Raw genomic sequence first — 18,672 nt, forward strand, 5'->3', positions numbered from 1 at the left:
AAACGCCCTGCTGCCTCCACAACCACTGACTGGATCTTTCTGCTACCTCTGACAAGCTTTTAATCGCTGCTCTTAACGACTGACCCCTGAAACCAAAATCCAACAGTAGTGACGTGGTTGATTTTGCAACAAACCCTCTTGCACCAATCTCCACCGGTCTAATAACGCACTGCCAGCCTCGCTCCCTCACCTCACCAGCCAACTCAGTGTACTTCAGTTTCTTCCTCTCAAAGGCATCTTCTAATGCATCTTCGAAGGGTATCGTTAATTCAATGAAGCACACTATCCGTGCGCCCTCGGAGTACAGGACAATATCGGGTCTCAATGCCGTGACCGCAATGCACTGCGGCATCTGCAGCTGTTTTCCCACGTCCGCTACCAACTTCCAGTCTCACACGTCACCCCACTTAAAACACGTACCGCCGCGTCCACTCGCATGGCATGCAACGCTCTCCCCCTCCCGCACAAAATAAATTACCTTATTTCTCCCGCAACATGGGAGTGAATTGACTTCAACCCGCTTGTTCTCCACCAAGCATGCCAAGGATTTTAGCACTTCATTATGCCTCCAAGTATATCTTCCCTGAGATAAACTAACCTTACATGCAGACAAAATATGCCCCAAAGAGGCTATACCACCACACAAGCTGCAAGTCGGCTCCGTACCTACCCAGCGATTTAAGATTCTGTGGAGTAGGGAGTACATCGTTGGTGGCTCCGATGAGAAACTTAATACGAGCGGCGTCCATCGCCCACAGATCACGCCAGCTGATCTTCCGTTTCTCCACATGCTCCCAAGCCAAACATCGCCCTTGCACACCATGTGGCGTCGCACTTACCCGCCTCGTCTCCTCTTCCTGTTCGCGGATAAAACCAATCACCATCTTTCCCCTCTCCGGCAACTTAGCTTTACTCCGCAACTTCATTCGGTCGCCGGCACCAAGCCCCGCCCTACCTACCTGCACCTGACCGACCACATCTCTGTGCTCAAGCGCTGTCTGTGCATGCGCAACCGCTTCCCGTGGATCCCACTTACATCCTGTTTTTAAACTTACAGGAATCGATCTCACCACTGGGTCTCTTGTGCTTGACAATGTTAATTCCAAGCCAACCTTGGCACACTTGAATTCTTCCACAAGACTAGTCAGCGGTAATTCCAAGACCCTCTCCTAATAGCTTTGCTCATAAGCCTTTCCAGTCTTTCAACCCCTGACATAGAAACCTCATATATAGTTAGCGGCCATCTAATACGAGGCAACAAACCAAACTGCAGGCATCAAACCTTCAGCTTCCCTGGTAAAAAAGATTAATCAATCCTATTAATTGCCTGCACTACATTCTCCCTTAATCTTTTAACCTGCTCCCTGTCGCTGAGTGAGGAATCATACCATCGACCCAAGCTTTTAATTGGCCTTTCAGCTACTGACGGAACCTTTTCTCCATCGATCTGGAAATTCTCCTGCAATAACTTTCCTTTAACTATTGACAAGCTCCTACACTTTGCTAGGTTTAATTTTCAGTCCGGCCAACTTTTGATTTCCATTGAACTTCATTAATAAGCGACGAGTACATGGGACAGTAGTAGCAAGCACAGTCATATCGTCCATATACGCTCTGATTGGCGGAAGGCGAGAACCATCCTTCAGCCTCATATCCCCAACCACCCATCTCGACGCCCTTATTATCACCTCCATAGCCATGGTAAAAGCCAGAGGCGAGATTGTGCATCCGGCCATTATGCCAATCCCCAACCCGCTGCCAAGTTGCGGTGTATTGTTTGGTACAAAAATAAAACTGGATGTCTTCAAAATACACCTTAACCAGTCTCGTAATACACTCTGGGACTTTAAAAGAAAACAAATGCCCTCCACAACAAAACATGCAGCACTGAACCAAAGGCGTTCGCCAAGTCCAAAAAAATCACGTGGAGGTCTTCACCTTCCATCTTGGCCTCCTTTATCTGGTGCCAGATCATACAAAAATGCTCTAAACAGCCTGAAAAACCCGCAATTCCTGCTTTCTGCACAGATGTGTCAATTAAGTTGCTGGCCAACAAATATGCAGGCAACCTCTGCGCCACAACACTAAAAAATATTTTCCCTTCAACATTAAGAAGGCACATTGGCCTGAATTGCCCTATTTCTACCTCATCTTTCTTGTTGTGGGTATAAACACCCCTCCTGCTCGCCGCCATTCTTTTGGAATGATACCTTTTTTCCATACGACCACCATCTGCTTCCACAAAAACTGTAAAACATCCGGGCACCTTTATAAACCCATTAAGGAACCCCATTGGGTCCTGGTGCAGATTCTGCCCTCGCACGCCGTACCACCTCTTGTACTTCTTTCAACCTTGGAGGACACATGTCCATTTGTGCCACGATCTCCCCTAATGGAGGAATATCTGCAGGTACTTTAAAAACCCTCTCACTTTCACCATCGGTGTGCATTTCCAGCAGACAGCTCTCCAACTCCCTCCTTTGAACATTTAAACAACCAGACTTCTCTTGCTCAAGCAAGGACTTCACAAATTTCAATGGGTCCTTAAAAATTGCCACCATAGCTTGCTCCTTCTTCTTCCTCCTCAATCTAAGCTTTTCCGCTCTCCTCAACACTACCAATCTACGTTTCAATTCTTCCTGCAAAATATTAATGCCACTTCTACCTTCCTCATCTGCTCGTTTCCAAAGCTTTTTTAAGTGTCTTCTTTCCTGAATCAACCTCTCAATTTTCATCTGCCGTCTTGACCTTAACATGCTCTGCTCACCCTTACGCTTCTTCTCGAACACCTCAAACCTCTTCTTCCCATAGTCGTATATAATCTCACCCAGTTGGTTTATCTTAGACTCAGCCGTACCCTTCAGGCCATTTAAAATCCCTCTCAAGTCATTGTTTTTAGAGGTCCACTCCTTACAGTCAGTGGCGCCTGGCCATCTCACCTTAGGTTTTTGTTCTCATCTTGGTATCATCTGCCCCGCATCCTCTCCATGATCGATGCTGCCTTGTGCATCCATCTTTGGTCTTGTCTCCTCTAAGACAGAGGTATTGATGTCCTGTGGTCTTTGGTGTGCAACCTGCCCCTGGACTTCACCTGACTTATCTGGACCACTCCGTAGGTCGTGGCGATCAATGCGGGGCCCCTGCCTCGTCCCCCTAAACACTTCTTCTTGCCTTGATGAATTCTTAGGCCTCTCACTGAAGTCACCTTCCTCCAACCACAAATACACACCTGCAGCACCGATCCACCCCTACTTTGCGTGGTTGTGTTCATGCTTTCCCCCCCGTCAAGTTCACGTCAAGGTCTAAAGCCGTTATATCCACCGATGAGTCGTCTTCCACCCCTGCTCTCACTGACTCTTGGGGTATTGATAACATTTGTGTGTCTGTAGCTTAAACAGGGCGCACCTCCTGCTACACAAAAGCACAAGATGCTGCTGACACAGGTTGCTAGCCCATGTCAGCCCCTAGTGGGGTCTGTTCCCTCCTGCCAGCAGTCTCTCCTTGCTGTCACACGATCTTTCCCATGCCGCCAGCTGCCCTGCTCACAGCAGTCACTAGTCACCTAGAACCAACATGCAATAATACACAGGGAAAGATGTTCAACCCCCTTGTGCCAAAATCAAGGGGGGCTGGACACAAACCAACCACGCCACCAGTACTCCATCCCTCCCAAAACCCCACATACCCCTCATGCCCCACCAAACAGTTCCCTCCACTTTATATTAAAAAAAAAAAAAAAAAAAAAAAAGAAAATTGTGCAATTTTGTGCAACTGATTTGTTCTATGACTGCTGCAGAAAGCCCGCTGCGCAAGAAGCAGGAATGTACCGAAACTGCGCCCCCAACTCAGACACTAACCAGACACTGGCTGGAAGCGAAAAAACAAGAAAATAAATAAGGTTAATGCGCATAGCTCACTCTAGCCTGTAGGGAACGTATCAGATAAGTAAGTAACAAATTCGAAGCAAACACGAGCTGAGCACGTGCTGATCATGCAGAGAGAAAGCCAATGAGAAATGCCACCATATGCTTAGCATGAGAGGGGGGTGCACTAGTGCAGTGGCACAGTGGCACAGTGGTGCAGTGGCACAGTGGGGGTTGGACCAGGTCCTGTTTTCCAGCGGATCTGGGGTTTGAGTCCCGCTTGGGGTGCCTTACGATGGACTGGTGTCCTGTTCTGAGTGTGCCCCCTTATGCCCTCAGTTGCTGGGTTAGGCTCTGGCTCCCTGCAACCCTGTATGAGGCAAGCGGTTAAGACTATTTGTGTGTGTGTGTGTGTGTGTGCGCATGCGCGCACTTAGCATGCGTCTCTAGATGTATGTAAGGAGTGTGCTTTGGATGCTCGGGGAGACTCCCTTAAGTCTATCACAGGGGACGAGGGACTCTCTCTCCAGCTGGGGAGAGACAAAGTAAGATACTCTCTCCTATCTTTGGTCCGTTGTTTGAGTCATGTCGAATTTCTTCCTCAAGACACATCCGCGTTTCTGTATTGCCATGACGATGCAAAGTCGCTCGCGGTTCAATTAACACTCTGTTATCCATTTCTAGTTCATATGCCCGCATGATATAATTCCTTTCTTCTTAAGTACACATCCATTTGCCACAGTGTCATAAGGCAGGCGACACCTTGTTGTTGGAACAACACTTGGGAGTTTTTAGTGTATTCTGGCTTCACAGTTAAACTGAAAGGCATTACTGAAAAATGTAAGAACCAAGCATCACTGTGGTGTTCCTCTTCATTTACACTTCCTTTAGGTATTCTGCTGAGTTTAGCCCCAGGTGAGGGGAGAAAATTTGCTCCAGGTGGAGGAGTTTAAGCATCTTGGGGTCTTATTCACAAGTGAGGTGGCAGCGGTTGCTGTGGTGGTGAAGGCAGGAGCTGAGCTGTAAGGCAAAGCTCTCTATTTGCCGGTCTTCTACGTCCCTCCAAACAGTTTATCCCTGTTTTAGAAGTCTGCCGGGACGCACCCTAAACGTTAAAATTTCTTTGTGTTTTGTTTTCCCTATCAACGTTTCTCCATTGCGTTAAACGGACAGCATATATTTTCTGAACGTCTTAACTCTTACATCACTTTAGAACATATTAAGCACTTGAAAATATTGACTACTTGAACATATTTTCACACCACACTTGAACGAACAATTTCTCACACCAAACGTTCACACGACATGCTTGCATATGGTCCCTCTCGTTGTCATCTTGTAACAGGAGATTATTCCGGTACCACACTGCTGTGGTGTTTACAGGTGAGTCGATGCCTTCAACCTTAAATGCCCAAATCTTTCCATTCTGAGTTTCCTGTCTTCCCCAGTGATATATGTGGAACTGAATCCCATTCGTACCACCTACTTTGGGCCGGGATCAGAACGAAAGAGGCTGCAGCGGGGCACTTTGTCAGGAACAAATCCGACATAATGATTCTCTCTTCCTCAAGTTTGTTTGCCGGAAACTCATGCGACTCTTGTCGATACTCTACGGTTTCTTTGGCAAAGAAGCGTGCTGTGCAGTGCAACCGTGTGGGCTGTGTCAAGTTGGGAGGCACCCTTACCTCACCGCAGCGCGTCATCATCCAGCAGCCAAGCGGTGTACTGCGATAACACCTGCAGAGACAACAGTCCCAATACTGGAGATGCGATGTTGCCACCTTCTTCGGTCACAGTGACAGTTGCCCCGAGCTTCGCAAGCAGGTCGCGGCCCAGCAGCTTCACCGGACAGCGGTTACTAAGGAGAAACGAACGGTTAGTCACAGCAATGTCTTCTGTCACTCCCACGCGCAGTGGGTCTGTTTTTTTGAGGCTTTGTGTTATTCCTGATGCTCCCATGAGGCAGATCCGGTTTCCATTTGCAGGAACCCCGGCACCTCCTGTCTTCTAAGAGTGGATCTCGTCGCCCCTGTGTCCACCAGGAAGGGAAAGGGTTGATGCCGGCACCACCAGTTGTATCATTGGGTCTGATGGTTCATGCTTTTGTCTCAAGCAGGCTGGACTTTGGCACTGCTTTATTGTCGGGTCGTCCATACCAGACTGTATCCAGGCTGCAGCTGGTACAAAATGCTGCTGCGAGAATTGCCCCGTCTGTTTCTGTTTTCAAATCCCGATTAAAGACTGACATGTTCACTCAGGCATTCCACCTCGAAAAGTAATTCCACTTGCCTTGCTTGTTTTTTACCACCATTATGAAAATGCATAATAAATTAAGTTAAGTAACAACTTACTAACTCTGTTCTCTCTTCTTGTTGAGCGTTGCCTCGCTACGTAAGACTTGAGGAGGCTGACCGTTGGTGACAGACGAATCCCATGCTGACTGAGGATGTTGACCACCTGCCATGATGAACGAGGCGTTCCATGCTTAGCTGGGGATCCAAGACACCATTTAGCACCAATATCATGATTGCTTGTTAAACTGGCTTACAATTGTTACTTAAACTAGAATGCCCAGGAGCGATGGGCAGCCACTGGCCTGTGCACCCCGAGAGGTTTTCTTTTTCCTCCCTCAGCTTTCAGTTGGGAGTTTTTGCTCCTTTCCCTGGTGGCCAGTAGGGATACTCATAGCTCTATAAAAGGGATTCATTATGGTAGCCATTAGTCGACTGTCTTCTTTGTTTGCAACTGTTCTTCTTGCCTCATGCTTGTGGTAAAGCGCTCCGTGTCACTCTGTGACCTAGCTCGAGAGTGCACATCGGAGGGTCGCCAAAACCCCAGGCCTGACCTCGACGTGATTTGAACACGCAGCCTTCTGATCTGGAGTCAGACGCGCCACAAGGTCGGTACCTGATGGATCATGAACGAGGGGGCAGACCGTGTCACTTTCCAGCGTCTCCGTCCAGCAAACGGGCCAAGAAGAAGTACAGTTTGGAAAATGCGGGGCTCTGGAAAAGTAACACGAGGTGGGTCAAAAAGTGACCTCGAGGGATGCTTGGTGGTCTAGGGGTACGATTCTCACTTAGGGTGCGAGTGGTCCACCTCTGGATGAGCCCAGCCACTGGCCTCCGTGCTCTGCAGGGATGCTCGTGGAGACTCAGCTGCTCAAATGACTACCGCCCTGCAGCGCTCGCATCACTTATCATGAAGTGCTTTGAGCGGTTAGTCAAATCTCACATCCCCTCTTCGCCACCTGAGACCCTAGGCCCACTGCACTTGCATATTGCCAGAACAGGTCTACGGAGGGTGCTATTGCCACTGCCCTCCATACTGCCTTCTCACACATGGACAGGAAAGGGGCATATGTGAGAATGTTGCTTCTTGATTACAGCTCAGCGTTCAGTACCATGTCAGCACGACAACCTCTTCTCTGAACGTTAGTAAAACCAAGGAGATGACTGTGGGAGGAGACCGCACACTTGTTCTAATCAGTGGGACGGCAGTGGAGAGGGTGGGCTGTGTTTAGTAGGTGGGTCTCAACATCAGCGAGGACTTATCCCGGGCCCAACACCATCGAAACCGTGGTCAAAACAGCACAAAAGCTCCTTTCCACCAGCGCATCGAGCAGCGTTTTAGCATCATGAACACCATCCTTCGGAGTGACGCCACCTGCTCTCAGAAGAACATGGTGCTGCGTATCTATAAAGTCATCCCCATGACAACACGGTGCGCTCTCGTTTTCGCATTTTTCTCTGTGCGTGTGCACGTGTGTGGTTATTGCTTTAATACAACTGTCCTAATTGTTTTTTTTTCTTATACATTTTGCAGTTTTGTTTTATTGTCTAGGCATCTTGAATAATGGCCTTTGTTTTTTGGATCCAGTCAATGAAATTTATGTAGCAAATTAAATAGGTCACTTACAGATTAATACTGATTAGTGTTAACAATGCTGGATATCACACTGTAATCATTTAGGTTACTTTCCATAATAAATCAAATTAAGAAATTTACCAGTTTACTGTGGGGTGTTGATGATTTCAACCAAATTAGCCTCAACTCTAAGGTCAGCTCTCAATGGTCAGTAAGGCACAGTGTTTAATTAGTTATGGTGTCCATGGGTTTGTGTCTGGGAAACGTTGTGCAGCATCTGTGCAATACATATCCGATACATTGTGGTTCTGCCCTCAGCGTTGGTCTCATTGAGTGGATGGAAAATACCTGCACCTTGAAGGATTTCCTTTGCAGTAGGATGTCTGAGGAAGAGCACAACGATGCAGAGAGGTACTGCCTTAGCCTGCGCTTAACGTTTACCTTCACGGGTCTTTGAAGATCCTTGGTGTAAAGTCTGTAGCTCATGGGTGTCATTTCAGGACTTTTAATGGCATCATCACGTCAGCTTAATTTCCTGTGTCTGGATTCTACCTCAAGTGTTTGGAGCCACATTTACATTTACATTTATTCATTTGGCAGACACTTTTGACCAAAGCGACGTACATCTCAGCAAAAGTACAATTTATGCATTACATTAAGAGACATATGACCCACGTAAACCTAGTTTGTTACCTACCACTTGCTGCACCGAGGTTCATCATTCAAGGAGGTGCATAAAACACAAGATAGACAAATCCCGATATCCTCCTAGCAATTTTGTTTTTAAAAATTTTTATTTATTTATTTATTTATTTTATTTTATTTTATTTATTTATTTTTTTTTAATATTAGAAGATGCACAAGCAAGCAAATAAGATGCCAGAGTAGTGGCTGAGTGAAGGCTTTATCTGGTGACGTTCATGAAGTTATGGTGCATGAACATTTAAACCATACATGAGCTGGAGAGATCTTGGGCGAAATGGGTCCGGAAGAGATGAGTTTTCAGACCCTTTTTAAAAGTAGGCAGTTCTGAGTGAGAGGGGAAGGTCATTCCACCACAACGGAGCCGGAACCGAGAACCTCTGTGCATTTGAAACGTGTTGATGAGTTGCCGTGGTAAAAGTGTTTGTAAACACTAAAAAAAAGTGGTTAATGTCATCTTGACTGCCTTAACTGTTTGCCTTTTAAAGCCCACGGAGACACTTGGTAGCGTCGCGGTGAGTGCTGCTGCCTCTTGACCTGAAGTTGGTAGGTTTGAATCTCAGCTACTGTTACAGTTCCCTTGAGCAAAGTACCTACCCTCGATTACTCTGATGAAATTCTTCAGCTGTGTAAATGGCTGAAGAGGTATCTTAACATGGTAAGTTCCTTTGGAGGAAAGTCCCAGCTGCATTAATTAATGTGACTAGTTGGAAGCAAATAGGTTATGAAAAATTTTATTGAAGCACTATTGTAGGAAACCTCCATCCATCCATCCATCCATCCATCCATCCATCTTCCTCCGCTTATCCGGGACCGGGTCGCAGGGGCAGTAGTCCAAGCAGAGCCCCCCAGATTTCCCTCTCCCCGCACACTTCCTCCAGCTCCTCTGGGGGAACCCCAAGGCGTTCCCAGGCCAGCTGGGAGACGTAGTCTCTCCAACGTGTCCTGGGTCTGCTGCCCCGAGGCCTCCTCCCAGTGGGACATGCCCGGAACACCTCCCCAGGGAGGCGTCCAGGAGGCATCCGGAGCAGGTGCCCAAGCCACCTCAACTGGCTTATCTTGATGCGGAGGAGCAGCGGCTCTACTCCGAGCTCCTCCCAGGTGACTGAGCTCCTCACCCTATCCCTAAGGGTGCGCCCAGCCACTCCGCGGAGGAAACTCATTTCTGCCACTTGTATGCGCGATCTCATTCTTTCGGTCATCATCCAAAGTTCATGACCATAGGCGAGGGTAGGAACGTAGATCGACCGGTAAATTGAGAGCTTCGCCTTACGACTCAGCTCCTTCTTCACCACAACAGACCGGTACAATGACCGCATTACTGCGGACGCCTTTGAGACCTCGCTGGACAAAGTGGCTGGGAAGACTGTAGGGTTGCTGCGTTATGTGGAACCTTATAAGCAAATACTGTTGAATTAGTATTGTTTTTTATAGATATATATATATATATATATGTATATGTATATGTATAATATATATATAGAGTATACGTATGGCTACAGCAAAGCCCTTCTGTCATCTGCCTCACCTTAGAACTATTTTTCTGTTAATTTTTCTGTTTGTGAGCCTGAACTTAAACGTGACATATAACTTCCAATTTTTAGCACTCTTGATAAAGATGAACAAAAAAAGACTTAAATAATATTTTTAAAAAGTCTCATTCAGAATTTTAAATGACTTCATTAAACTTGTGCCAGTATTGTAGAATGTATTAGTATAGCTGTGTATCCTTGGCAGGATCTTTGGCGTTTCTCTTCATTTTACTATGGTTTTGATTCTCATTGAATGATCTTATATCTCAAAGGAAAGCCAAACGAGATGAGACTGTAGCCAATTTCAGGAAAACAGAGAATCTTGTACCAGAGGATCTTCTAAGGTGAGCATTCAACATTATCCCAGTAACAACAGAAACTAAGCTGCAGAAATACAGTGTGGGTACGTACTTTTTTTTCTCTTTTGTAGAGCTTCACATCAGTTAAGTACATTCACTGGAGCAGCACAGATAATGATTGGTTTAGGGGATGAGGGTAAGAATTTTAAGTCATTCTAAATACAAAGGATGATGAGGTGATGTTGATCAGAAGAAATGCAGAACCGTTGGTTTTACGTATGATTCAGTTGATGGTTCCCACTGTCACTGTACTTCACATTCCTTACTGGCCAAACAGAACCACTCACAGAAACATTTTTTCTTTTTTCTGGTCTTCCACCAATTTGCCAAACCCAACTCTGTTTACCAACCCAAGGCAGACTGTCACAGCTCTAGACACAAGAGAAGTCGGGCTTTACCGGAATGATCCGCAAGCCTCTGACCATTGATTTAAGTGTCTCCATTGTTCAGGAGAGCTTTCGTCAAGATGAGCACATCACCAGAGGCCTTCCTTTTCTTGAGGTCCCACTTCACGGCGTCACATGCCCTCGTGTGTTAGTCACTGGCTCTTAGGCATCGGAGACCGCCATTTGTCCAACTTCTTGATCAACATGGAGACAGGAGGAATGATCGGAATTGACTTTGGTCATGCCTTCGGAACTGCCATGCAGGTAGGTGTCTTTCATTGCTCCATTGCCAGTCTCTGGAGTCTTTTTTTCTGACCCCACCCATTGTGTTATGGATTTCGGTCAACATACCACTGGAGTGGTCATGTTGTTCTCCTTTAAGATTTAGGAATTAGACCCTTCTGTCCAAATGCCTTTGCCATACAAGGCTGCAAAACTACATTTTTCTTGTTCTCTCTGATTAGCAGAAGGCTGTGAATCTTGCAGTGCAACATCTGGAAGAAGAGATAAACTCGTTTCTTCTGCGTGCAGAATGTTGCGTAAGGGTTTCTTAAAGAAGTGGGCCGTCCGCATTGTTGACGCAGAAGTCTCACAGAGGGACCTGGTTCACGAGCCAGCATTATTAGCACTCAATCATAGAACCACGTTGAAGTTTTGGAAGATTAACTTGACAGTTACTGTCTTTAATTGCTACAGAGTTTAGAAAGGGCTTCTGATTGTTCTTTCCCAACTTGCAGGCCAAGTTCTGGGACAGAACAAATGAACCCCTCCAGTTGAGGTGTACACCATCACGCGTGAAAAACCTGGGCCATTCCCAGAAATCATCCTAGTTCTTAACAAATGATATACGATCGGAGCGGCACCACGTCTCTAACCACCTGTTACGAGACACCAATCTACTGTACACCATGTCCCCCATGAAGAGCCTAGGTAAAGGACCAGACACTATTAGATTACGACATTTCCTTCTGGCCTTGTTACACATAGAAATAAATCGGCTCTTTAACACCTCAGACTGCTGATGACGAATATCATTACCACCAACATGCACCATCATAGTCGACACGGCATTCTCGGCCAGAGAACTGACATGAGCCTTCATGTCGGACACACGTGTGCGTGAGAAACACTTTACCTTTACATTTACATTTCAATTCCCAGGCCCCCGGACCTGAACATTTCGGACAGCCGAATATCCCAAAATGAGCACATTATTATTATTATTATTATTAGGTGAACTGCTTAGAGCCGAAAATCTATTTTGGGTTTGGACGGGAGAACCCAAACCAGGAACCCGTAGCTTCGGCTTCGCTTTATTCGACTTCTTACTCTGAACCGTGACCCAGTCGCCGTGAGAGCGCTCCGGGGTACCCGGCTTCTCATTAGCTGTACTGGGGCCTGTAAGGGTCGACGCCGAGTTCGACACTATGGAGGCATCGGGACACACCGAGTCCAACCAACTCTCCGTTTCTCGTATAGAAATCAAATTCTTAATGCGCTCTTCAAAATCGCGGACTTTCCGCACCAAGTCATTATTTGTTACGCATTTCAAGCAAATGAACTGTTTCTAAAATGTCAGCAGGTGCAACCAGACAAAACATGTTACATAACACACAGGTGTGCCGTCAGACGATACATTCAGAATAGAACTTGCGTTGAACAGGGATTCCATTCTTTCCAAAGACGCCATCTCAGCAACTGGTGTGTGACTCCACGCTCTGCCTGGCTCTGGATGCTTTGCCTGGCTCTGGACACTCTGCTCTGTGTTCGTTGACCACAAAGAAACAACACAGCGGTTCCCAGTTACCTGCGGTTAACTGTGGTCCAAAAAAAGCTAAGTGGAAAATTCCAGAAATAGACAGTTAATAAGTTGTCTGTTCTCGGAAACTAAGCAGGGTCAGGCCTGGTTAGTACTTGCATGGGAGACCACCTGGGAATACCAGGTGTTGTAAGCTTTTTTTTTTTTTAAAACAAACAATATATATAATTTTATTATTGATTTACTTATTTATCATTATCATCATCATCATCATCTTCCTCTACTATCCGGGGCCGGGTCACGGGGGCAGCAGTCCGAGCAGAATCCTCCAGACGTCCCTCTCCCCGCACACCTCCTCCAGTTCCTCTAGGGAAACCCCAAGGCGTTCCCAGGCCAGCCGGGAGACATAGTCTCTCCAACGTGTCCTGGGTCTGCCCCGAGGCCTCCTCCCAGTGGGACAAGCCCGGAACACCTCCCCCGGGAGGCGTCCACGAGGCATCCGGAACAGATGCCCGAGCCACCTCAACTGGCTCCTCTCGATGCGGAGGAGCAGCGGCTCTACTCCGAGCTCCTCCCGGGTGACAGAGCTCCTCACCCTATCCCTAAGGGTGCGACCAGCCACTCTGCGGAGGAAACCCATTTCTGCCGCTTGTATCCGTGATCTCATTCTTTCGGTCATGATCCAGAGTTCACGAGCATAGGTGAGGGTAGGAACGTAGATCGACCGGTAAATTGAGAGCTTCGTCTTACGACTCAGCTCCCTCTTCACCACAACAGACCGGTACAATGACCGCATTACTGCGGACGCCGCACCGATCCGTCTGTCGACCTGCCGCTCCATTTTTCCCTCACTCGTGAACAAGACCCCGAGATATTTAAACTCCTCCACTTGAGGGAGCAACTCCCCCCTAACCCGGAGGGGGCAATCCACCTTTTTCCGACTGAGAACCATGGCCTCGGATTTGGAGGTGCTGATTCTCATCCCCGCCGCTTCGCACTCGGCTGCAAACCTCCCCAGTGCACGCTGCAAGTCTTGACTTGATGAAGCCAGCAGGACCACATCGTCCGCAAAAAGCAGAGACGAGATCTCGCGGCCACCAAAAGAGACACCCTCCGTTCCCTGGCTGCGCCTAGAAATTCTCTCCATGAAGATAATGAACAGAATCGGTGACAAAGGGCAGCCCTGGCGGAGTCCAACATGCACCGGGAACAGGTCTGACTTACTGCCGGCAATGCGAACCAAGCTCCTGCTCCGGTCATACAGGGAACGAACAGCCCGTAACAGCGAGCCCCGAACCCTATAATCCCGAAGCACCACCCACAGGATGCCACGAGGGACACGGTCGAATGCCTTCTCCAGGTCCACAAAACACATATGGACTGGTTGGGCAAACTCCCACGAACCCTCCAGCACCCTAGTGAGGGTATAGAGCTGGGCGAGTGTTCCACGCCCAGGGCGAAAACCGCATTGCTCCTCCTGAATCCGAGGTTCGACTATCGGTCGGATTCTCCTTTCCAGTACCCTGGCATAGACTTTCCCAGGGAGGCTAAGGAGTGTGATCCCCCTGTAGTTGGAACACAATCGCTGGTCCCCCTTCTTAAAAAGAGGGACCACCACCCCGGTCTGCCAGTCCAGAGGCACCGTTCCCAAACTCCACGCGATGCTGCAGAGGCGTGTTAGCCAAGACAGCCCCACAACATCCGGAGACCCGAGAAACTCGGGACGGATCTCATCCACCCCCGGAGCCTTGCCACCGAGGAGGTTTTTGACTACCTCAGCAACTTCAGCCAGGGTAATGGACGAGTGCCCCTCCAAGTCCCCAGCCTCAGCTTCCTCTACGGAAGGCGTGTCGGAGGGATTAAGGAGATCCTCAAAGTACTCCTTCCACCGCCCGAGGACATCCTCAGCTGAGGTCAGCAGCGCACCACTTCCACTGTAAACAGTGTTTGTGGAACACCGCTCCCCCCCCCCCCGAGTCGCCGGACGGTTTGCCAGAATCTCTTTGAGGCCGACCGAAAGTCTTCCTCCATGGCCTCACCGAACTCCTCCCAAGCCCAAGTTTTTTCCGCGGCAACTGCCAGAGCCACGCTCCGTTTGGCCCGTCGGTACCCGTCAGCTGCTTCAGGAGTCCCATGAGCCAGCCAGGCCCGATAGAACTCCTTCTTCAGCTTGACGGCATCCCTTACCTCCGGTGTCCACCACCGTGTTCGGGGATTGCCGCCGCGACAGGCGCCGGAGACCTTATGGCCGCAGCTCCGAACCGCCGCCCCGACAATGGAGGCGTGAAACATAGTCCATTCAGACTCGATGTCCCCAGTCTCCCTCGGGAGCTGGTTGAAGCTCTGTCGGAGGTGGGAGTTGAAGACCTCTCTGGTGTTCAAAGGAAGAACTGCCACACAATTTTAATCTGCCTTTAAAATGCAATTAATTTTGCCAATACTTTCTTTCAGCGGAATGACCAAAAATTCTTTTCTTTGTGTGGTAGTTCTTCCTTTGAACATGATTTATTTTAACAAACAGATTTGAACATTATTTTTGTTGTGCTTCAGAAATGTATTCCTTAACATGCACATTTCTATAGTAAATGGCAACATGAGGGTAATTTAGCTCGGAGAGATAGGGGACTGGATATCTTCCCTCAAAACTCTTACAATGACTATTCTTATGTCTTTACTAAAAACAAAATTAGTCCTCTGGCAAGAAATGTTAGGTAACCCTCTTGTTACCATATTTAGCATATTATCGTATCAACTCATGCGATTAACGAACACAACATAAATTACCGCAATCTAACCTTGTACGTGTATGAATCTTTCAAGTGTCACCATTCGCCGGCCTCTTGATGCAAAATGTCAACAGAGACAGCTGAGAAAGCTGAAACATTCAAGCCAGACTTCTCAGTTGTGGCTGACTCCAAGTGATATGCCATCATGAACTGATCATCTGTGGATAATGTTCCACAAAATGATGTTTTGGCAACAGCTTTATAGTCGGAAACACCTCTTGTTACCTTAATCTGTGGTCACATATCTTGGCTTCAGGGAAAGCAATGGATTGTGTCGTGTGCACTGGTGCAACAACTGATTCAACGATACCTTTAAGGTCCAAAATAACCTGCCAGGCTGGCTCAGATGAGGGCACCGACTGTCCAACTACAAATGGAAGTAACCTCAGAAGACTCCAATTTTCGTGAGCATTTCCTCCAATACTTTTGTTAAGCAGGAATCTCCTGGGAATAGCATGAGGACGGTTGCTCTTATCTGTCCATCTATAAGGAAATTTCTGAATGGACTCATTGAGAATGTCAGGTGTGAAATATTTTTTTGAAATTAACAAGTTCAGTCAGTGTGCCAGCTCAACTGGTAATATGCCTTCAAAGATGTCATGTGCAACATCTGGTGGGTAGCCAGTGCAGACGTTGAGATGAGAAAGATGTGCAGAGAAAACACACTGCCTTTTAACACCGTAACAAGGTTGTGCATTGTCTTGTGCTGACCTGCATGCACTTCATGCATCTCTCTGCTTCTGAGAGTAAACATGCCTGAACTCACTTCCTTCTCCTGAATTTCAGGCTTTTGTGCCACACAAAACCGGCAACAAATGCCAGTCTAGCAGAGAACTGACTTAATTTTCAATAATAATTTTATTTATTAACTTATTTCTTAAATCGGTGCTGGAATATTTTCTAGCAAGTGCGATTTTTCTCTGATGAGCGATTGGGAAATCACTTTACAGCATTTAGAAATTATGCTTTCAAAGCTAAACTAATCACACACACACACAAAATACTTGTAGTGCTTTGGTTTGATAGTACATTAGAATTTCTGATGAAAGCAGAGCACAAAACTGAACTAAAAAAGATTAACCTACTAACTAAACTAGGATTATCTCATCCCTGTTTTCTTGTGCCCACCACTTCACAACCTGGTGTTAGCATGACTCAGCGTCTGTGCTCCTCAATCCATTCTGCCTCCTGCAGTCAGAGCTGCCTCTGCTCGACGCAAAACTAATCATTATTATGAACTGAGCCTTTTGGATGCTTCCATTTTTCTGATTTCAACAGACTTTCTCTGAGCCTTTTGTTTCGCCTTCACGTTTTGAGCTTTGCTATTCATCATGTTAAGCGACTGCGAAACTGTCATGGTCGGGTCTTGAAGGAAGCGGCGGACCCAAGTGCAGAGCGGTAATCGTGGTGTCTTCGGGGAAATCCAAGAGAGGAGGTCAGAGAACAGGCAAAGGGTCTTCGAGGTGCGAACGTCGTAACAGGGAGGATCCAAAAGGCGAGGTCAGTACACAGGCAAGAGGTCGATGATGAGAAAGAGGCAGGAGATCGGGGGAACAAGGGACGGGTTCGGGGAAGGCGTTCGGGAACAGGAAATGGCTAGAGAAGGTCGCTAACGAGGAGGCAGATCAAGGTTCCGCATCAGCTGGTGGTCTGACGCAGCCTTTTATGCTGTAGTCTGCGTTGCGTCCCAGGTGTTCCGTGTCGGCCCGGAGGTGTGGGCATGGCAGAAACAGTGCACTTGCACCTCCGACCACGTTAATACATATACTAGTTGTAGAGAAAGAGCTGAAGTAGAGGGATGGCGGAGCTGCGGGACACCCCGCTGACCTCCCGTTAACGGTTAAGATACCCACTAGCAAGATAGGTGAAGGAAGAGCTGCCGCTGAGCCATTAGTCATCTCCCCGTTGGTACAGCTGTGTATTTAATATAACGCTACGTATGTTAACCATTCACCTTCACAAGTAAGCTCATTTACCGCTGTAATACTAAGATACTATTTAGCTAACTATATTTTTAAGAAATCAGATGTTGAAGTGTAAACAGAACCCTATTGTTAATTTAAAAAAAAAAAAAATAAATAAATAAATAAATATATATATATATTATACTTCGAAACCCAACATCAAGACTAACGCCTAAACACCTAGTAGCTCAGTGTTACAACTTCCGCAAGAAACAACTGCTATCGCAACTAGAGATTGATGAGGTACAACACAAATGTTACGGCAAGGGGGAGCCAGGACAACAGGTCAGGGGGGAGATATCATCATCCCCACACTCTGAGATTGGGTACCAAGCCCCAAGAACAATGAGCCCTTGTAAGCTGAATGCAAGAGCAGCTGACCTAAGAGATAAGATCATGGCTAAGAAGGACACCTGGAGCCCCCGTGGCCAATTACCAAGACCAAGTGAAGTATCTACTGAAAGTCTACTTGAAGATGCGAATGCAGCACTACGAACAATCCCTACTGTGACCATCGCTGAGGCCAACCAGCTGATATACAACACAGCAACAGTGATCCTTGAGATGCTTGGATACAAGATGAGTACCGAGCATAAGAAGCAGTTTCCTCCATGGAAAAGAAGGCTAGAGGCCAAGATCAAGGCAGCACGAAGGGAAGTTAGCCAGCTATCGGAACTGCAGAAAGGTGTGAGGAAAACCCTGCCTAAGAAGTACAGCAAGCTGTCTATACCTGAGGCCTTAGAAACTGCCAAGCAAAGACTCACAGCCTTGGCTAACCGTCTGAAGAGGTACACAAGAGAGATAGAGGGCAGAAGAATAAACCAGATGTTCTCCACAGAACCATCCAAAGTGTACTCTCAGTGGCAGGGTAATAACGTGAGAGTGGACCCACCAAGGTTGGAGACTGAGAAATACTGGAAAAACATATGGGAGAAGGAGGCATCACATAACAACAAAGCCCAGTGGCTAGTGGATCTAAGAGCAGACCACAGCAACCTCCCTGAACAGGATCCAGTAACCATCACAATGGCAGACATTCAAGAAAGAGTCTCGAGTATGAAGAATATATAAAAAATATAAGTACACAATATAGAAAAAAAAAATAGTCACTAGACATTATATATATATATGTACAGGTATGTTCTATACAAATGCAAGGGAATGTGAATAAGAGATATGATGTGATAAATAGATATAAATATAAATAGCGTTGTGTATTGCACTGGTTTACTCTCTAGGGGGGATTTAGCTGTTCATGAGGTAGACGGCCTGAGGAAAGAAACTTTTCTTGTGCCTGGCTGTCCTGGTGCTCAGTGCTCTGTAGCGCCGGCCGGATGGCAAAGGTTCGAAGAGGAAGTGGCCTGGAAGTGAGGGGTCTAGGATGATTTTACTAGCCCTTTTACTGACTCTGCGCGAGTCCAGTGATCTGTTGAAGATCTTTGTGAAGATAGGGG

This window comes from Scleropages formosus, chromosome 5 (genome assembly GCF_900964775.1).
Source record: "Scleropages formosus chromosome 5, fSclFor1.1, whole genome shotgun sequence".
Lineage (NCBI taxonomy): Eukaryota > Metazoa > Chordata > Actinopteri > Osteoglossiformes > Osteoglossidae > Scleropages > Scleropages formosus.